Source organism: Heterodontus francisci, chromosome 22, assembly GCF_036365525.1.
Source record: "Heterodontus francisci isolate sHetFra1 chromosome 22, sHetFra1.hap1, whole genome shotgun sequence".
Taxonomy (NCBI): Eukaryota; Metazoa; Chordata; class Chondrichthyes; order Heterodontiformes; family Heterodontidae; genus Heterodontus; species Heterodontus francisci.
In genome coordinates this window covers 70,838,356-70,860,908 of record NC_090392.1, presented here as the reverse complement: position 1 = coordinate 70,860,908, position 22,553 = coordinate 70,838,356, and the positions used below count along the sequence as shown (strand labels likewise).

General features: G+C 43.0%; 1 protein-coding gene across 3 annotated transcripts in view; it reads right to left on the bottom strand.

Annotated features, from left to right (window-relative positions):
• Positions 1–22,553, bottom strand: part of alg9 (ALG9 alpha-1,2-mannosyltransferase) — a 265,182-nt gene that overhangs the window by 72,761 nt on the left and 169,868 nt on the right. The window lies entirely within an intron of this gene.

The following is a 22,553-nucleotide window of genomic DNA, read 5'->3' as shown; positions in this document are numbered from 1 at the left end:
TATTAGGGCACAGCTAGATCAGTACATGCTTATTTGATTCTGTGATCTAATAGCATCAGTACAACTGGCATTCATCGGCTGGAACAGCAAAACACATTCATTTGGACAGTCAATATGCACAGATAAAATCAACATTAAATTGTGCTCCTTGGCTCCCTGATGGCTTGGCTGGTTGAGATAGAGAGTAGCTGAGCCATCCAGATAGAGTTCCGGCTCCAGTCTGTGCTGGGTTAGCCAGGGCATTAGCAGTGTTACAATTGGTCTCACTGGATTAGGAAGGAAAAAAAGCAGTTAGGGTTCCTGTTCCTCAACACTATCTAGCAATCCTAACTAGAATATATCGATAACATTTCAGGTCTGTGATCTTTCATCAGAATTCTGAAAGGGTCACAGATCTGAAACGTTAACTCTGTTTCTCTCTCCACAGATGCTGCCAGACCTGCTGGGTATTTCCAGCATTTTCTGTTTTTATTTCAGATTTCCAGCATCTGCAGTATTTTGCTTTTGTAGAAAATATAGATGTTGCATGAGGACAGAAATGCACGTATAGGTGATGTTCTTTCATGCTTGAATAGACTGCTCACTCTCTAGTTTTATATGCAGTCACTTGGATGGGATGGCAAGCAGTGAATGGCACTTGTTGAACTAAATTCCAGCCTTGAACCAATGCCATCAGGAGAGGAGAGAGGGCATAAAACTGGCAGAAAGAAGAGGGAGGCCTCCTTTTCAATTCCTTTTGATATTCAAGGCGGGTAGGTGGAATTTAGATACAGATCAGCCATGATCTAGATGAATGGTGGAACAGGCTCGAGGGGCTGAATGGCCTCCTTCTGTTCCTATATTCATGCATAAAGATAACACTGTAAATGGATACATTTAGCTTTACATTGGAACTAAATGTTCCCTACAAGGGATATTTTCTCTTGCAGTTGGGGTAATATTAACAACTGATTTAGGTAAAAACTGTCCAGTCAGATCCTTTAGCTACAAGTTGTTACTCTTCACCCTGAGGAAAAGGGAGAAACTTTCCATAACCTAGCTTCAGTCAAACACCCAATGAAGCAATTGGATAGAATCCATGAATGGAGAGATTTTGTATGCTCAATCGAAGGAGTAGGCTTGATGGCCATTTTTCATTTCATACCTGATGGTTCTTTAGTAGCTTGACCTTGAACTCCCTGTGGTAATACATGGGCTAGGACAATGCCCTTTTTGGACAGAAATCAGTCTTCATGCTACCCTCTCTTTGCAATGCTTTAGTACAACAATTAGCTCATAAAGCTCTCTTTTAGTAGGTTTATATTTGAGCATTAAATCCAATATGCAAATCAGTAAAGTTCCCATATGTATGTTCATCACAAACGTATTTATAGAACACAGTTTGCTTCCCTGTGTAGTCTCCCTGTGTTTTGTAATACTATCGATCATTTAGTGCCCATATTAGGTGAAAATGTGAAGCCAGCAGAGTTCATCATTAGTACATTCACAAGATCTCCATCTCGCAAAGCCCACGTGTCCTCCTGATTGACATTGAGCACTATATATTCAAAAGCACATCTGAAAACGATGAGTGAAAATCGCCCTAGCCTTTTACTGCAATAGGCCGAATTAAGATTACCAGGAAAATTAGCAAATTAAGCGAACAGTTGTCTTATGTCTCCTTTATATTACAACGGAAGTGATTCTCCAATAGAGGCATTTCATCTGGAGCAGAATTCACCCAGGGAGATGGTAAGTAGCTAAACCATGGAGGTACAGACATTGCTGAAAGGGCACCCATGGTTCCCTCCCATCTGCTGTCCTTGTCCTTGCAGGTGGTAGCGGTCTCTCCACAGATACTGCCAGACCTGATGACTATTTCTAGCATTTACTGTTTTTATTTCAGATTTCCTGCATCTACCATACATTGCCTTTTTTTGCTGTAGAGTCACTGGCAGATTCACTAAGACCAGCAGCCATGAAGACTTGGCAAACAACGTGGGGCAGATTATCCACTGTGGGCAGTTTTCAGACAGATGATCAGGTCTATGTCATCAGCAACCGGCATGACCCATTTTCCTTGTCAGGCCTTATTTAAATTTCTTTGGTGGGTTGCCCCCATGGTGATGGGTGAGGGAAAAGGTGCTGGACAAACTGATGGGACTAAAGGCAGACAAGTCGCCAGGACCTGATGGCCTGCATCCAAGGGTTTGAAAAGAAGTGGCTGCAGAGATAGTGGAGGCATTGGTCATAATATACCAAAACTCACTGGATTCCCGTAGGGTACCAGCAGATTGAAAAACCGCTAATGTGACACCCCTATTCAAGAAAGGAGGGAGACAGAAAGCAGGAAACTACAGACAAGTTAGCTTAACATCAGTCATTGGGAAAATGCTAGAGTCCATTAAGGAAGAAATAGCAGGACATTTAGAAAACATAATGCAATCAAACAGAATCAACATGGTTTTATGAAAGGGAAATCATGTTTTACAAATTTGTTAGAGTTCTTTGAAGATATAACAAACAGAGTGGATGAAGGGGAACCAGTAGATGTAGTGTATTTGGATTTTCAGAAGGCATTTGAAAAGGTGCCACATAAAAGGTTATCGCACAAAATAAGAGCTCAGGGTATTGGGGGTAATGTGTTGGCATGGAATGAGGACTGGCTAACACACAGAAGGCAGAGAGTCGGGATCAATGGGTCTTTTTCAGGTTGTAAAGCCGTAACTAGTGGGGTTGCCACAAGGATCAGTCCTAGGGTCTCAACTATTTACTATCTATATCAATGACTTAAAGGAAGGGACAGAGTGTAGTGAATCCAAATTTTCTGACGATACAAAATTAGGTGGGAAGGCATGTTGTGATGAGGACACAAAGAATCTGCAAAGGGATATAGATAGGTTAAGTGAGTGGGCAAAAATCTGACAGGTGGAGTTCAATGTGGGAAAGTGTGAGGTCATCCACTTTGGTTGGAAGAATAAAAAAGCAGATTATTATACAGATGGAGAAAGACTACAAAATACTGCAGTACAGAAGGATCTGGGTGTTCATTATTCTGCCATTCATACCTCCTCTGAACACATCTTTTATCTCTTTACTTGTCTCATTATTACTCCCATTGGCTCTGCCCCACCAACTCGTCATTTAATATCTCCCATTTCCTGCCCTATCACAGACCTTTCCTTTTGTTCTTTTCCCATCCTCCCCCATTTGACCCACTTTAAACCTATTACATTGCTAACATTTCCTGGTTCCAATGAAGGATCAATGGGATTAGAATAGTTAGGTGCTTGATGGCCGGCACAGACACGATGGGCCGAAGGGCCTGTTTCTGTGCTGCATAACTCTATGACTCTATCATCGACCTCTAACATTAACTCTGTCGCTCTGTCCACAGATGCTGCCAGACCTAAGTATTCCAAACATTCTATGCTTTTATTCCCTACTGCATGTCCTCGCTGAGTCTTACTGAAACTCGCTACACACAAAGTTGTCTGCTCAGACACCTCTTTGATCAAACTCCCATGTGCGTTCATTATTGCTAACAATGTTAAGTTTCTACACACATGGTTTCTCCCCCACAATCGGCCCCCCAAAACCTGTTGTGCAGTCCCCCCACCTGGCCCCACCCTCCCACAGCTCCCTGGGGCATGAATGTAGATATAAACTGCTATGTATTGGTTTCTATTCTATGGTCCAAATGGTGATAACTGAGCGAGGCACTAACTCCCTCTGTTGCTCGACAGACTGTGTCGCAATAAATTTGTGTTTAATTGTGCACATCATACAGGCCTGCCTCAGTCCTCCTGATTATACTGGGTGGCGAGAGAGATGCTGCAATTTTACTTTTAATATATGCATTTGCACATTTATTCTTGGTGCAAAATGATCTGAATGCTTGTTTACTGCACGTGGATGATAATTATGTCCATTAAGCAAAGGGAAAACAAAGAAACAACTGCATTATAATACAGGACCATTCAAAAGACTCCAGGGAGCCAGCATCTTATTGTACACACACCATCTGCACCTGCAAAACAAATGAGCCACATGGTGCAAAGACAGTTATGTCCCAGTGGCCATCAGCAGACAGAATGTTATGGGAGCTACTTAACCCTTTAAAGGGCTGCAGCAGTCTTTCTGTGTACCATCTGTGAAAATGAGTCAGTGAAAGCCACAAGGGATCAGTACAGAATTGTAATATGCTTTTTAATCCAACCGTTTGCTGATAAGACAGGATTTTCAGTTGATGCTCATTGTTCAGTCGCGCAGTTGTTTGATTCAGAACATCTGGCCTTGGCTGGGAGGTGTTATCCATGAAAGATCAGAGGAGGGTGTGCGAGAGGTAGAGGATGTCTGTGGGCCAGTGGAAGGGGAGGAAAGGAATTGCTGCAATGATAGGAAGATGGGATGGGTAAGTCTAGATTCTTCTAGTTTGTTTTGCATGTGGTCAGGGCCTACAGTGAGGTGATCTGTATTTCAAGAATTTTTCTTCAATTAGGTTATACTTGGGTAGAATTTTCCATGGAACAAAGGTAATTGGGGAGAAGGTTGACTGACAGTTCAACTTACTTACTTAAGCTTTTTTGCCCCTCCTAATTACAACCCCACAACTCCTTTTCTGACGGCATTATCTTCTATTGAAGTCTGGATCCAGAGGTGCCAGTAGCTTTAAAGTTCCTGATTCAAATGGTCATTCTTTAAGTGTTGCCTAGATAGTTACTGTCAACAGCCTGTTTGTTAAATAAGCATACGCACTCCGTCTTTGCAGAAATAGCTTTTAAAAAAAAATTATTCTTAGTCTATCCAATGTAGAACATAGTCATAGAATGATTCCGCACCGAAGGAGGCCATTCAGCCCAACTTGGGAGATTTGACAGAGGTACTGAAGAGCTGGAAACTGTCATAGCCGCTAAGCGCATTGCACTGTTGAACTACAAGAAAGCCCCCAGCGAGTTAACATCCATAGCACTTAAAGCAGCCAGAGGCACTGCACAAAGAATAGCCAGGCGCTGCGCAAATGACTACTGGCAACACCTATGCAGTCATATTCAGCTGGCCTCAGACATCGGAAACATCAGAGGAATGTATGATAGTATTAAGAGCGCTTTTGGGCCAACCGTCAAGAAGATCGCCCCCCTCAAATCTAAATCAGGGGACACAATCACTGACCAACGCAAACAAATGGACCGCTGGGTTGAGCACTACCTAGAACTGTACTCCAGGGAGAATGTTGTCACTGAGACTGCCCTCAATGCAGCCCAGTCTCTACCAGTCATGAATGAGCTGGACGTACAGCCAACAAAATCGGAACTCAGTGATGCCATTGATTCTCTAGCCAGCGGAAAGGCCCCTGGGAAGGACAGCATTACCCCTGAAATAATCAAGAGTGCCAAGCCTGCTATACTGTCAGCACTACATGAACTGCTTTGCCTGTGCTGGGACGAGGGAGCAGTACCTCAGGTCATACGCGATGCCAATATCATCACCCTCTATAAAAACAAAGGTGACCGCGGTGACTGCAACAACTACCGTGGAATCTCCCTGCTCAGCATAATGGGGAAAGTCTTTGCTCGAGTCGCTTTAAACAGGCTCCAGAAGCTGGCCGAGCGCGTATACCCTGAGGCACAGTGTGGCTTTCGAGCAGAGAGATCGACCATTGACATGCTGTTCTCCGTTCGTCAGATACAGGAGAAATGCCGCGAACAACAGATGCCCCTCTACATTGCTTTCATTGACCTCGTCAGCAGACGTGGTCTCTTCAGACTACTAGAAAAGATTGGATGTCCACCAAAGCTACTAAGTATCATCACCTCATTCCATGACAATATGAAAGGCATAATTCAACATAGCGGCACCTCATCAGACCCCTTTCCTATCCTGAGTGGCGTGAAACAGGGCTGTGTTCTCGCACCCACACTTTTTGGGATTTTCTTCTCCCTGCTGCTCTCACATGTGTTCAAGTCTTCAGAAGAAGGAATTTTCCTCCACACAAGATCAGGGGGCAGGTTGTTCAACCTTGCCCGTCTAAGAGCGAAGTCCAAAGTACGGAAAGTCCTCATCAGGGAACTCCTCTTTGCTGACGATGCTGCTTTAACATCTCACACTGAAGAGTGTCTGCAGAGTCTCATCGACAGGTTTGCGGCTGCCTGCAATGAATTTGGCCTAACCATCAGCCTCAAGAAAATGAACATCATGGGACAGGACGTCAGAAATGCTCCATCCATCAATATTGGTGACCACGCTCTGGAAGTGGTTCAAGAGTTCACCTACCTAGGCTCAACTATCACCAGTAACCTGTCTCTCGATGCAGAAATCAACAAGCGCATGGGAAAGGCTTCCACTGCTATGTCCAGACTGGCCAAGAGAGTGTGGGAAAATGGCGCACTGACACAGAACACAAAGGTCCGAGTGTATCAAGCCTGTGTCCTCAGTACCTTGCTCTATGGCAGCGAGGCCTGGACAACGTATGTCAGCCAAGAGCGACGTCTCAATTCATTCCATCTTCGCTGCCTCCGGAGAATACTTGGCATCAGGTGGCAGGACCGTATCTCCAATACAGAAGTCCTCGAGGCGGCCAACATCCCCAGCTTATACACACTACTGAGTCAGCGGCGCTTGAGATGGCTTGGCCATGTGAGCCGCATGGAAGATGGCAGGATCCCCAAAGACACATTGTACAGCGAGCTCGCCACTGGTATCAGACCCACCGGCCGTCCATGTCTCCGCTTTAAAGGCGTCTGCAAATGCGACATGAAGTCCTGTGACATTGATCACAAGTCATGGGAGTCAGTTGCCAGCGTTCGCCAGAGCTGGCAGGCAGCCATAAAGGCGGGGCTAAAGTGTGGCGAGTCGAAGAGACTGAGCAGTTGGCAGGAAAAACGACAGAGGCGCAAGGGGAGAGCCAACTGTGTAACAGCCCTGACAAACAAATTTTTCTGCAGCACCTGTGGAAGGGCCTGTCACTCTAGAATTGGCCTTTACAGCCACTCCAGGCGATGCTCCACACACCACTGACCACCTCCAGGCGCTTACCCATTGTCTCTCGAGATAAGGAGGCCAAAGAAGAAGAACTCAAAATCCTGGCGATTTTGATAGAGTACATGAGAAATTGGTTTAAGTACCAGAAGGGTCTGCAACCAAAGGACACAAATATAAGAAGATTGGCTTAAGAACCAGACTCGACTTGAGTTAAAAATAAGTAAACAGTGAGTTGTTGTGATCTGGAATTCATTACTCGTAATAGTGGTGGAATCCGATTCAATAGTAAATTTCAAAAAATAAATACTTAAAGGGGGAATTTGCAGGGCTTTGGGGAAATAGCAGGAGAATGGGACTAATTAGATAGCTGTTTCCAAGAGCTGGCACATACAGAATGGGCCAAATGGCCTCCTTCTGTGATGTATCAGTCTATGTGGCGAACACTCCATTGTGGGTCTATTCAGTGCTACAGTACATAGTATTGGTTATCTAGATCCAGGGACTACTATTTTATTGTCCCCACCTCCTTTTTCTAAACACAGTTTCTCCCCTTTTCTCCTGAAGTGACAGACGATTACTGAGGTACGATTCCACAGACACTGTCAATTCTTTGGTACCTCATCCGCATGCCCATTCGCTATATGCCAGTAGGTTATTTGACCATAAAGGCCATGATTACTAAACCTGCTCACACCCTCTCCAGAACCTAAGAACATATAATCAATACGAGCAGGAATAAGCCATATGGCCCCGTGAACCTGCTCCACCAACAAAAAGATCATGGCCGATTGTGTACCTCACTCCACTTACCCATCCGATTCCATATCCCTTAATTGTCTATGCGTCCAAAAATGCATAAATTTCAGTCTTGAATACACTCGATGACTGAGCATCTGAGGTAGATCATTTCAAAGATTTACAACTCTGTGAAGAAATTTATCCTCATCTGAGTCCTAAATGGCTGACCCCTTGTTCTGAGAACATCCACTTGACTTGCACATGTTGCTAAGTGTATGTGTGGGGACACATGAGGCAATGACCAAGAGCAGCCTGAATTCACCCCTGTCTAGCCCAGAAGTGGAGGAAACAAATTCAGCACTCCACCTGAAAAAGACTTGCATTTATATAGCATCTTTGATGACCACCGGACGTCCCAAAGTGTTTTACCGTCAATGAAACTTTTTAAAGTGTAATCACTGTTATAATGTTGGCAACATGACATCCAATTTGCGCACAGCAAGGTCCCACAACAGCAATATGATACGGATATCTGTTTCTGGGATGTTGATTGAGGGATAAATATTGGCCAGGCCACCAGAGAGAACTCCCCTGCTCTTCTTTGAAATAGTGCCATGGGATCTTTTACAGCCACCAGAGAGTGCAGACAGGGATTCGGTTTAACGCTGCATCTGAAATCAGCAAACAGCCCACAGACTTTGAATTGAACTTGGGACCTTCTAGCCTGTGTCATTTGATATTGTATCAAACAAGGCCTTTTCTCACTGGCCTATTGGGAGGAGTTGTGTATTATTCCTTTTCTCTGATTTGCCACAACTGTATTCCACTTTCATTGATTTATCTTTTTTTGGTTAAAAGTTTACTACTTGCAAATGATGGGAATTAATCCAAATCAGTCACTTATCAAATTTAAAGATTATGTAAGTTCAAGGCTTTGGAACAGTCAAGTTAGATTTTGACAGTAACAGTAACAAAGCATATACACACATTCTGGAAGGTCATCGATCTCAGAAAGATGATACAATGACGAGACAACAGTCTATTACATTTATTTGTTACTTCCAGGATTTAAAGCCAAACCCTCAGGATCTTGGGATGGGGTGCGGTGTGGAGAATTGTTAAAACAATTTGTGCAGGGTAACATTTTGGTAAGTAATTTGAGACATGGCATGTGGTAAATGCAGCACATTTGGAAGGTAAAAGGAACTGTGGGTCCCAAAGCTCTACAACGCTGGGGGCTTTCCTAGTGCTGTGTCCAGGTTTCTTGTAGATTCATTGATAAAGATCAATTGCTATGGTTAATCAACAACTTAATTATCATTGCATCATGCGACTACCAAAATGGTAGATGGTGAACTAGATGGTCTATGGCCTTTTCCTGCTTAGCAATTCCTATGTTCATAACTCCATAACCCACCCACCATCTCTCCTATTCCAGTGAAGAAGTCTGCTGGATTTGTTTCACCAAAAAGCTCAACAGTGCAAAAACTAAGTATTTTATTTACCTGCAACTTAAATAAATGGCAAATACCATAACTTAAGATGTGCAGCAGTGACAAAAAAACACCTGCAGAGATTTGTGACAGCACATCATCAAAGTAAAAGGGGTACAAACTCCGTCTCCTTGGTACAGGATGAGGATGAAGAGGGGAGGGGGAGGGGTGGAAATCACCTAGGGCTCTAGATTGTTAGTTCACGATCTTTGGTAAAATGCACACTTGTGTAGATGTCTGGAAAGGACAGGATTGGGATCAGTTGTGATCACCTCCCAATAATAACCTACCCATCTTTACAGTCTAGGATGCTCAAGAGTAGCCATTATGGTGAGGCGGTGAGGTGGGGGTTGGGGGCTGTTGGGGAGATTGCTGCTAAATCAAACTGCAACATGAATCAGAAAAGCAAAGCAGAAAGTTTAAAAAAGTATGTATGTATGTTCGGCTAAACCTCTTACAGAAGTAATGGGTACGAGCTAAAGGTGAATATGAAGTCCTCAACACTTCAACGGTGAACCCACAACTCCAACATGAGAGCAATCTCAATGTACCCGATGACCCACTCACTGTGCACGTGGCTCAGTTGTGGATTCAGGCAATTGGATTTAAGACAGTCTTGTGCTCTAGATTCCCACCAGGCGCTATGCTGAGACTGTTGGATCTCATTCCACTTCAAAGAAAACTTCAATCAGCAATTAATTTACTTATGCGCTTAGCAAATGCCATTACATTACAGAATAAATTACCAGATTAAAAAGAAATGCTGCAGCACATTTTATGACCTTTTAAAAAAAAAATCACTGATTGAATTACGAACTTCAAAAGAAGGGTCTAAAGCCCAGGCATCTAGAGCGAATTAACAGCACATGGTTAGAACAGGTCCAGTATTAAAATCCTCTGATCAAACATAGTACATTTAAGGCTTCCAGGATTTTTTATTAAAAGCTAATGACCAATGAAACACCAATAAATATGTCTTAAATTCACAGAACCACTGAATCAGACAGCACAGGGCAACGCCATTCAGCCCATCATGTCTTTGACAGCTCTATGAGTTATGCAATTAGACCACTCCTCTGCTCTTTCCCATAGCCCTGAAAATTTTTCCTGTTCAAATATTTATCCAGTTCCCTTTTGAAATTTACTATTATATCTGCTTTCAGCAGCCTTTCAGGCAGCGCATTCCAGATCATAACAACTCATTCAGGTGTTTAGAACCTGTCACAAGAGTTCTGCTTTTTTTATTTGAATGCTTAGAATTCTACCTGTTTTTCAAAGAATGAGAAAAAGTATTTTCTGTGAACATTGAATGCTGAAACTTGGTGTTTGAACTGGGTGGGACAGACTGCAAGACACCTGTTCCAAACAAGGGAAATGACAGGTCACATGACTTATTGTTACAGTCCCGTTTCACTTTTGCTTTGTGAAAGACCAGTGCTAGACAGGCAGGAGGCAGAACAAACTGGCTGGGACCTGTGTTTTTGCAGACCAGATTTAAAAAAAGACCTTGCCCTGAAAAAGGCTTGCCTCTCTTGTAAAAATAAATCATACATTTGAGGTGGTGGCTGTGGTCTGCTGGAGAGAGAAAAGACCCAGGAAAAGAGGAGTTGCTGCTCTCTGTGGAGGAAGACTGCTTTGGTGAGAGAAAGCTCTGCATTTCTAAAAGGTAGCAGACTCCTATTGCCTCCAGTCTCTGAAAAAACTCTGCCTCAGGAGTGATTTCTGTTGCCTCTTATGTTTTGGGAGATCCTGAAAGCTCAAGAAACCTTCTATTGCTGGACTGCTATTTTAAAATCCAAGTAGACAGGTTGCTACACCCTTTGATGAAAGATCTGTGTGATGCTTGCTGCAGACAAAGTGCCATGAACATCTACCCATCACAGACTGTTCATCAACCTCGCCTGGAGAGACATCGAGTGGCATCTGACTATTGGACTCTGGGACACCTCACTGACCTGGAAATATCCTACCAGAACGTTACAACCCAGTTATTTTATTATTCCTAAGAAACAGCTGTAAACCAAAACATTCTTTTAAAACCGGTTAACCATTTTTTTTTTATGTATGTGTGTGTGCATGAGGGTTAGGAAGAATAAGAAGTTTGAAAAGAATCCTTTCACATAGAGTTATCTCATTATTGTTTAAGACAATATTGTTTAAGTTCATTAATAAATAGTTAATTTTGTTGTTCTTTAAAGAAACCTAGTATGGTCTGCTTTATTCTGGGGGACAAACAGAGTGTTTAATTTGGCTAATTTCCGATAAGTGGGAAACTTTACTTATATGCTATGACCTGTGGAGTAGTGGGACTAAATTAACAATGCATTACTCCTGCCTTGGTCATAACAAACCAAATAAAACCAGAATGTCATCTAAGGCAGGAAAACCATCACCCGGTGCTTGCAATGTAAGAGAGAACATTTGTGTATTAAGAAAGTGGCCAACAAACAAACAATGTGAATGAACAGATCACCAAAACACAACAAAGCCAGACTTAGCGTGAGTACATAGTGTCAGGCAAGCCCCACCTGTCAAGAATGAGGAAAATTAATTTCGCCACTTGAACATTGATTTTAAATGTTGATGAAGAAAGAATTGTTTTAAAAAACAATTGGAGACTTTGGCTGGAGAGATACATTGGCATATCAACAGACAAGTACTTCAAAGGACAAACAAGCCATTCCCTGCTCCAATTTAATCCACAATGGACTTTTGATTACCAGACGTTGGAACATTCTAGGTTAACTACTAAGATGGCCGAATACACAAACAGACATGGTCAGGCCAGTTTAGTCACATGACTGACTGTTGGAGTTTTTTGAATTTGAACTTCCAACAGGGAATTTGAACTCAGAAGGTTGTTAGCTCCTGGACTGAGAAGACCTCTCTCCTGTCTGCTCTCATCTCGATCTCACCAGCTTTGGAAACCATCGAAGATACATAAATCTCAAGAGAGAAAAGCCTCCTATAGTGAACAAGGTTTAAGAAGAATACTGGGCCCCAACGAAAAGTAACAGCTGTCTACAATCAAGGACTCTACGGCGAGTTGGAAACCCAGAAACAGTAACAAAAACCCCCTTTTAGAGACCTCCTCAAAACTCTCCATTTTATTTTTCTTCTGCTCTTTTCTGTTCTTATTTGCATGTTTGTATTGCGTGTGCATGCTAGCGTGGGCACATTGTATATCCGTAGGTGTTAACCGTATTAGAGTTGAAGTTTAAGGCTTAATAAATTTCACTTTTCTTCTTCAAACCTAAAGAAAACCTGGTGTGCTCATTTCCTTGCCTTATAATTGGAAATCTGTGAACAAGGATTCACAAAGGGGGAGCTCAAAACACAGTGTGTTTAAAATTAAACCCTGTTACAATAAGACCAGGTGAAGATGGTAAAAGACCCCGAGACACCTTTCTCACCTGGTCATAACAGTAGAATTGTGATCCCTCTCATTTCTTCATAAAAGGCTCCACTTTTCACAGCTGAGTGTGAAAAGCCCAACACCCAGCTTGTTCACTCCCCACAACTGATGTTAGTGTAAATCATACAAACAAAATAGGCTAGAGAACCACCATTTTTCCCATAAGTGCATCAGAGATACAATCTGCGAGTTAATCACTCACATCTGGTTTTGACCCACGAAAGTCATACAAGGAATTAAAATACAACTCCAAGTCTGCCATTTCCTCTCCCCTCCCCCCCCCCACAACCACTGTCTCCTCCCTTAAGCAGATCTGTCGATGTGAGTAAACTAACTTCGTCCATGTCTCAGAGTTAGGGTTACCAACACTGGTTGGACTTATTCCTGGGGGTATCACATGATCTCCTGCCTCCAAATGCCTCCCCCAGTCAAACAGCCTTTCCCCCCAACCTCCTCCCCCTGCCCATCTTCAGCATTTTTATAACTAATAAACAAAAGCTTTCAAAGAAAATGAAGAAAACCATGTAATTCTTTGAATGTGACTATGATTTTTCTCCTGAATTGCATGCAGCAGTTCCCTGGAGATTAATCTTGAAATCTTACAGCCTCCAGGACATCCCTGGATCATTGGCAACCCTACTGAGAGTTCCGTATTTGAAGAGTAATACAGCTGCTTTGGGCAGTAAGAATATCAATTTAATTTCCTGCCTTAATGGGGAACATCACCAGGAGTGTGACTATTTATACAGATCAAAAATATACAATTTGAAAGTCTTCTGCAAATGGGATCACTGCTTTAGATTCCCACTTTCTTGAGTAATGTAGGTGAAGGGCTATAGCCCATACTACAGAGCCATGTGAAGGCTGAAAGAATCATGTGAAACAAAATTACAAACAAGCTTGGATGTTAAAAGCCTTTAAATTGTAGGATGTCGAGAGGACTTGGGGAGGTAAAGAACCCTATATTCGAAACAAAAATACACAAAGTTTTTCAACATCAGAAAAGACAAAGAGGGGACTGACGTTTTGACTTTGGTTACTAACCCTGGAGCCTCCAGGAATGAAGGATTAATTTCCTGGACGCTGCCGTAAGCACCCCCAGGAGATAAATCATAGGAGCACTACAGAAACTGTGCACATTATTTATTTCCTTTGGAAGACTTTTGTTGGTTAGTTGTATCAATATTGCAGATGTGGAAAAAAAGTCTGTTTGACCAAGTGGGGTGGTTGGAGGCAATAGGGCATGTGATGAGAGCTCCAGAAATACGTCCGATCTGAGCTGGCAAGCCTATCTTCAACAGACATGAAAATGGTAGCTAGACAAGTCCCCTTTTAAACTGATCAAAGTAAATGGGGAGAGGCGAACAACAGCTAAAGACTGGCAGCCAACTACGTTAAATACTAGTACAAAGAGGTTGCTTATGAGAGGCAACCAAGTAAAACAAACAAAATATACCCACTGCTGTCAGTGGTGTCACCAGTCTCATTGGGAAGGGGCTTCCTTGGGTGCTTCCAACCATTGGATGCTGGTGGCAGTAGCACCCAGGTTGGGTCACTAAGTTTGGGTCTAGCAACAAGCAGCCTGAACCCACCCGTTGTGATGGAATATAGGTATAATAGGCTTAATTAGGTAAAATTTAGAAATAGTTAAAATATTATACCTTTTAGAATTAAAGATTGAATACATGGTCAGTTTTCAGGACTCACTGACATTCCCCTTTAAGAAGGTAGAGTTAAAAAATTTCAAGGTCCCTGTTATGAACCAGAAACAAGTTGGGAAATCCATTTGTGTCTCTGTTGTCAGGGGGCTTGGAAGATAAACACACACATTGAAATATCCTGTGTGACATCAGTAAGAGGTAGCAATAAACTTAACTGGTTTTAGGGGTTGTTGATGCAGATAGGTCAGCTCCAGAGGTTGCTTTGGGGTGCCATGGAAAGGGCAATTATAGATAATAAAACAATAAACTGAATGGACTTGCAGGAACAAGAGGCCAAGTAAACATAATTATAAACATTTTGACCAGATAAATGCCCACAGCTTCAAGAGCAAGATAATTCCAGTAAAACATTATGTGGAGATGGTAGTTAAAGATATAGATTTTAAAAAGCAAGAAAAACACACACAGGAAGGTAACAACTAAATGCTATAAGTCAGATGACACTTCAGAAGCAGTATAAACATGAGAGGTTTTGAAGCAAAGATTAGAAGTGCTGAATCCTCAACAATGCTTCTCAACTACGGGGAATTTAAGGTAAAAAGTTTACTTTACATTTTGATGGATATTCTGGATATTGTAAGATATTTTGTTGTAACATTAGCAAGGTTCAACCTTTGGATTCTATGTTAGAAATAAGATTATGTGTTACATCTTTTAGTAATATTGGATATTGTGATATACTTATCCATTTAGAAGTGTATTGCATGTTAAATTCTTTAATAAATCTATAAATGTTAATAAATCGTCTCATGTAGGGCAGCACAGTGGCGCAGTGGTACTGCCTGTGCGGAGTTGCAAGTTCTCCTTGTGACCACGTGGGTTTCCGCCGGGTGCTCCAGTTTCCTCCCACAGCCGAAGACTTGCAGGGTGATAGGTAAATTGGCCATTGTAAATTTCCCCTAGTATAGGAAGGTGGTAGGGAATATGGGATTAATGTAGGATTAGTATAAGGCTGCGTTTGCTGACAATGCTACCACGAGGTGGCGCTGCAGTGGCACATGTGCAAATGCAGCATGTGCCACTAAAATGTCACAGTCTGTGACTTCAGGCAGCTGCCAGGACTAAAGACGGCGCTGCTCAAATAATCACACGAAGGCAACCTGACCTAAACACACGGCAGCACACAATGGCGGGAGGGAGAAAGCGAGTGGGCCAGGGAGGAGGGGGGAAGAAAAGCGGGCCGGGGGTGGCGGGGGGAAGCGGAGCGAGGTGGCAGAGCGGATCGGGCCGGGGTGGGGGGAGCGGAGTGTGGGAGGGGGGAAGGAAAGGAGAGTGGGCCGGTAAAGGTGGGGAGCGGAGCAGCCGGCGAGAGCAGCAAAGCGGGGAGCGGAGCAGAGCTTGGCGCATGGGTGAATACCCGGTAGCGTTGCATTGCTGTTCGCATAAAGCACATGCACAGAGGCCGACCAGGTGCGTTGCCCGAAGATGCACGCGATGACGTCATCGGCGCATGTACTAACCAGTCCTGGCAAGTCGGAATGCAGCGCAGGGAGCAGGGGCCAGTCTGCGCATGTGCGCACTTTGGCGCAGCCTGATGACGTCTGTGGCCGGCTGCGTTGTCAGGAATCACTTTGTTAGCATAAATGGGTGGTTGATGGTCGGCACAGACTCGGTGGGCCGAAGGGCCTATTTCAGTGCTGTATCTCTCTATGACTCTATGTAGCATTTTGTATACAACTACAAAGAACCCCCTTTCTGTGTCTCTAAGTGGAGAGATATGTATTGAAGAGAGTTCCCAGACCCTTATAATATCTGGGATATTTATGACTTAGCCATAAATTATAAAAAATAGGCTATCCAAAAGATGGTAATATTCTCTGTTGATTTTCTTTCTTTGAGAGAAAGCTAGTACAATTCTTTGGACCTAAGTAAGTGTCTATGAGAATTTGTCTGGTTTGAACTTGATTAAAGGAGGTTCATAGGGATGTACTCCTGATTTGGTTTAGTCCCTATAAGGGGTTAAAGTCATAAATCAATTCACCGTCAGCTTGCCAAGTAGCCAGAGCAAGTGTTTGTGACTTCAGAGCAATGAGGCGTGCATGAATCTCATACAAGTACAATTATGCTTTGTTGCCAATATTGCTCCAATGTGGAAGAAAGACTTGCATTTACATAGCACCTATCACAACCTTAGGACATCCCAAAGCACTTTGGAGCTAAGGCAGTAATCTTGGAGTTTAGTCACCATTGTAATGTAGGAGAAAGGATGCATTTGACATTGTTCCCTCATTCAAAGGAATTGGATTCACTGGAAATAGTTTGGTAATGTAACCTGATCACAAAAATACGAGTGGGTGCGATCAATCACCACTATGAGGCTGAAGTGAGGTGAAAGAAATTGAGAGTATCTTGCTGATAAAGAAACCTTGCTGAAGTCCTATGGATTTTCTAATCTGTAGAACTGTTTTTATTAAGGTTTGTTGTTCAGAAATGTGCTAAATAAGTATCAAGCAATTCATGACGCACATCCAGACTTTGTGATCGGGTGGGGGCCTGCAAGGGCTAAGTAACATCACCAAATAAGGAAGTACGGCACGTCTCAGGGTTCTGCTGCATCAAACACCTCCTGACATATTAGACAGCTGTGCTGAAGTTGGAGTGAGACACAGATGGTTTTAGCTGACTGTGCTGTCGTCAGAAACTGGAGTAAAATACTGCTCTCAGCTATCTTGAAACCTGATTGATGTTCCACCAAGACTGGTTCATGAACTGCTTGCACTTCTCTCTGAATACTAAATTGGCCTTTTTAGGGGGCGTTTAGTTTGACTGCAGCTGATCTACGTAGGTTGAAACTTTATGAACTGTGAACAGGAAAACCTAACATTCAAAATCACAAAAGCAGAAAGCACTAGAAATTTGATAGATTACATGGAGCTCTCTTCTGATGAAGGGTTTCACACAAAGCATTATCCTTTCTTTCTCATAACAGATATGTGTTTTTTTGCCCATTCTATTTATTTTAAGTCTGTTCTCAGGATGTGGACATTGTTGGTAAGCTCACATTTACTGTCCCTCCCTAGTTAAAAAAAAAGAGCAATTGTGGGGCTCTTAGTGACTGCTTTAACAGATTGGTAAACTAGTTCAGAAGGTATTACCAGTCAGTAGTGAGCCACCAGATATGAGTGACAGGTTCCTTTTCCTGAATGAGTGAACTAAACAGAAGGATTCACAGTAAAGTTTTCTGTTACCAGTTCTGATTTACTGAATTCAGTTTCACAAGTTGCTGCAACAAAAACAACTTGTATTTATATAGCATCCTTAACGTAATAAAACACAGGGCGGCGCAGTGGTTAGCACCGCAGCCTCACAGCTCCAGCGACCTGGGTTCGGTTCTGGGTACTGCCTGTGCGGAGTTTGCAAGTTCTCCCTGTGACCGCATGGGTTTCCGCCGGGTGCTCCGGTTTCCTCCCACAGCTGAAGACTTGCAGGTGATAGGTAAATTGGCCATTGTAAATTGCCGCTAGTGTAGGGAGGTGATAGGGAATATGGGATTACTGTAGGGTTAGTATAAATGGGTGGTTGTTGGTCGGCACAGACTCGGTGGGCTGAAGGGCCTGTTTCAGTGCTGTATCTCTAAATAAATAAATAAAAAATAAAATAAAATCCCAAGGCACTTCACAGAAGCATTATAAAACAAAGTATGACACTGAACTATTTAAGGAGATATTAAGTCAGATGACCAAAAGTTTGGTCCAAGAGGTAGGTTTTAAGCAGTGTCTTAAAGGAGGAAAGCGAGGTGGAGATGCGGAGAGTTGTAGGGAGGGTATTCCAGAGCTTGGGGCCGAGGCAACTGAAGGCACAGCCAACAGTGGTGGAGTGATTAAAACCAGGGATGCACAAGAGGCCTGAATTAGAGGAGCAGAGATATCTCGGAAGGTTGTGAGGCTAGAGGAGATTACAAGGATGAGAATGTTAAAATCAAGATGTTGCTTGACTGGGTGTCAATGTAGGTCAGCGAACACAGGGGTGCTAGGAGAATGGCGCTTGGTGCAATTTAAGACATGGACATCAGATTTTGGATGACCTCAAGTTTATGGACAGTAGGATTTGGGAGACCAGCCAAGAATGTGTTGGAATAGTCAAGACTAGCGGTTACGAAGGCATGAATGAGGGCTTCAGCAGCAGATGAACGGAGACGGGGCGAAGTCGAACGACGTTACTGAGGTGGAAATAGGCGGTCTTTGAAATGGTGCAAATATGAAGTCGGAAGCTCATCTCTGGGTCAAATGTGACACCAAGGTTGCAAACAGACTGGTTTAATCTCAGGCTATTGCGAGGGACAGGGATGGAGTCGGTAGCTAGGGAACGGAGTTTGGAGCGGGAACTGAAAACGAGGGCTTCAGTCATCCCAATATTTAATTGGAAGAAATTTCTGCTCATCTAGTACTGGTAGTTGGATAAGCAGTCTGATAGTTTAGCAACAGTGGAGGAGTGGAGAGAACTGGTGGTGAGGTCGTGCTGGGTGTCATCAGTGTACATGTGAAAACTAATGTTGTGCTTTCGGATGATGTCGCTGAGGGGCAGCATGTCAGAGCAGAGGAACATAGGAGCAGGAGTGGATGATTCAGCCCATTGAGCCTGCTCTACCATTCAAATTAGATCATGACTGATCATCTACCTCAACGCCATTTTCCCGCACTTTCCCCATAACCCTCTATGTCGTTAGTGTCTGAATATCTATCGATTTTTGTCTTGAACATGCTCAATGATTGAGCTTCCATACGGATGAGAAATAGGAGGAAACAGGAGCAATTGAAAAGGAGGCTATAGTAGGATTTGACCCTCAATCTCTGAGTTGGCAGTCTATTACAACAATCGTTATACTATCATAACTAACGAATTGTGAATAGTCTTTTCCGCAAAGGATATAATTTAGATTTAACAGTTGCCATCTTTCCTTGTAGAAGCACAAAGGTTTCAACGGAATGTGGTGCATCAACTAAGTGGCTGGGAGATAATTTGCTTGCAGCTCTCTAGCAACAGCTACAATGACAAATTGCATTACAGTTTGTAATAAAACATCCCAGGACTCTTCACAGTAGCAATTATCAAACAACATTTGACAGTCACATAAGGAGGTGTTAGGACAGGTGACCAAAAGCTGGGTCTTCAAGGAGGAGACAGGCAGAGAAGTTTAGGGAGGGAATTCCAGAGCTTAGGGCCTAGGCAGCTGGATATAACCTCTACGGTTCACATGTCTGGTCCAGAGTGATCTGGATCTTCCTTGAGGTATCTGCTCAGTGCCACTGTACAATTTATAACTGGGATTGGGAACTCTTCTCACAACATTGGCTGCCCCTCCCACCATAAAACTGTCAGCACAAACCACAGAAGATACTTTTGGATAAATTACTTTTTGCGTCAGGCCTAATTGAAGTTGGTGGAAGAAGAGCTGAGTGTTTACTTAAAGCAGACAGTGGTCTTTTTCTGGTCATCAGAATTTTTGTTTTAAATTGCAAAAGCATGGCTGCCAATGGTGGAGTGGTGAAAATAGAGGATGAGCAAAAAGCCAAACTGGAGCAGCAGAGAGATCTTGGAGGGTTGTAGGGCTAGAGGAGGTTACAGAGCTCGGGAGTGGCAAGACCATGGAGGACGAGAAAACAAGGATGAAAATTTTAAAATTAATGTGTTGCCAAATTGGGAGCCATGTAGGCCAGCGAGTACAAGGGTGATGGGAGAATGGGCCTTGGTGTGAGTTAGGATAAGGGCTGCAGGATCTGGAGACTTATTGCAGGAGTTGAGAGCTGGTTTCGGATCCTCCCTTAAGGTGTATGGTATTGGAGAAGTCTACAACGAGCTGGTGAGAGATCATTTGCAAAGTGCACTGTAGCAACTCGCCAAGGCTCCTTTGACAGCACCTTCCAAACCCATAACCTCTATCACCGAGAAGAACCTGCAAGTTCCCCTCCAAGGCACACACCATCCTGACTTGGAACTATATTGTCGTTCATTTGCTTTTGCTAGATCAAAATCCTGGAACTCCTTTCCTAACAGTACTGTCAGTGTACCTACACCACATGGACTCCAACAGTTCAAGAGAGGGCTCACCATCACCCTCAAGGGCAATTTGGGATGTGCAACTAATGCTGGCCTTGCCAGTGACACCCACATCCCATGAAGGAATAAAAATACACTCAGGGAAATCAGGGAAAGTGGACAGCACAAAATAGTTCAAAGCGAGGAGTCTGTGCACAAATATGTGATTAAAGAGATTACAGTGCTTTATTTCACCTATGGAAAAATTTGTCAAACTCATGGTGCGAAAGTTGTCAGAGTCAGTGATACACAGCTAATTTCAAAAATGACTGAGAATAGAACAGAAAAATATAAAATGCCCAGTAATGCAAACAACTTGCTGACAGGTGAATGGGATGCCTTGGCGTTTTAACGAAGCACCTGCCTCAGAGGGCCTAGACTGCTATCTGGAATGTTCCACTGAGGTCAAAAAAAGACGCACTCAATTTTTTTCAAGGATACACTTTCTGCTGGCTGATGGCCAGCAGCAGATGCTATGCAGCGGTTCTAGTGGCTGAGTGGGTATAAGGGGAACTAAGGGAATTAACTGGAGAAACTACAAGCAGAATAAATCTACTGGCGTACACTTCATGACCACTTAATTATCAAGTCTGAAGTTTAGCATAAAACAGCAGGGCTCTCATCTGCTCTGGGGACAGCAGCATAACCGCCTACAGCTCAACTCCACATACTCATTTGCATTGACTGGCATTGACTTGTGGAAGCACTTGTTTAACTTTCCGATGCTGTTTGCCATTCATGACGATGACACTAAAAGAAATGGAATGGTCATTAATGAAAAAAACAAAGACAAGGCAGGAGGAAATAACTGGGGAACAGGTGACAGAAGTCAGAAGGTTGTGGGTTCAAGCCCCAGCTCCAGAGACTTCAGCATAAAACCTAGGTTGACACTTCAGAGGTGCTGCCTTTTGGATAAGAAGTTAAACTGAGATCCTGTCTGCCCTCTCAGGTAGGCATAAAAGATACCATTGCATTATTCACAGAGGAATTCTCTACAGTGTCGTGGCCAACATCACCAATAAACAGATTAAATACTCATTCATCACATTCCTGTTTATGGCACTTTACTATATACAAAATGGCTGCTGCATTTCCAACAATTACTGCACTTCAAAAAGTACTTAATTGCCTGTAAACCACTTTGGAATGTCCTATGGTCGTGACAGGCACTATATAAATGCAAGTGTTTCTTTCTTTCTATCCAATGCTGGACTGTGGCTGGAGAATACACCCGTGGAGCAGCAGTAGAACCATCAGATCAGGAAAAGATCAAAAGAATAAACAAGTCCAAGTCAACAAGAATGTACAAATTCATTTGGATCCCCAGCAGAGGTCAGTACGTATACTTGTGTGCAGTGTGCACACCTGCACTATAATCTTAGTCACCTTTAGTCCTAATGGATTTTAATTTCTCCTTAGAGCAGATAATAGTCTTTGAATTAAGCACTAGACCATTACAGTTTCCTGAAACTAGGCACATAGCAGCAGGGTTACAACTCACTGAAGAAATGCTGAACATTGCACCACATCAGCATGATTTCCTTCATTCCACCATTCAAAAATCTGCATCGGTTTTTTTATCAGTGGATTGTGGCTGTGCTGCTAAGACTACAGACCACTGCAAACTCTGGAACCAAGGTCTCAGGGAAAGTAACCACACAATGACAGTGCAGTTTGCTGGATTGAAGCACTCCTGTCAGACAAAACATTGTTAAGCTATATTTAAGGCAAATGCCCTCAATACAAACAAACATACAGACGAATTAGGAGCAGGAGTAGGCCAATCAGCCACACAGCAAAGGCAAGATTATTTCTGGCCTAGCATTCTGTTGCCAGTAGCAAAACATTAGTCGATTGAGAAAATATTCCATAGAAAAGCTTTTTTGATATAGAAAGCAGATTTACTGCTCCTAATAAAAGCTTTTTTAATATAGAAAGCAGATTTACTGCTCCTAATCTACTGTCCAATCATGTGGAAACCAATCAGGATTGTCCACTATGAAGCAAGTCAAAGCAATATTAACATAAATCTAAGTGCACATTAATTTCCTGTTAAGCAACAACTGTCAGAACTGGCTGGCAGGTATAAAAGTCCATCAAACTTACAACATCTCCCATAGCACAGACAGTAGATCTAAAAACAGGAGACTCAGAAACCACAATGTACCTTCATTGCTTAGTATTAGCATA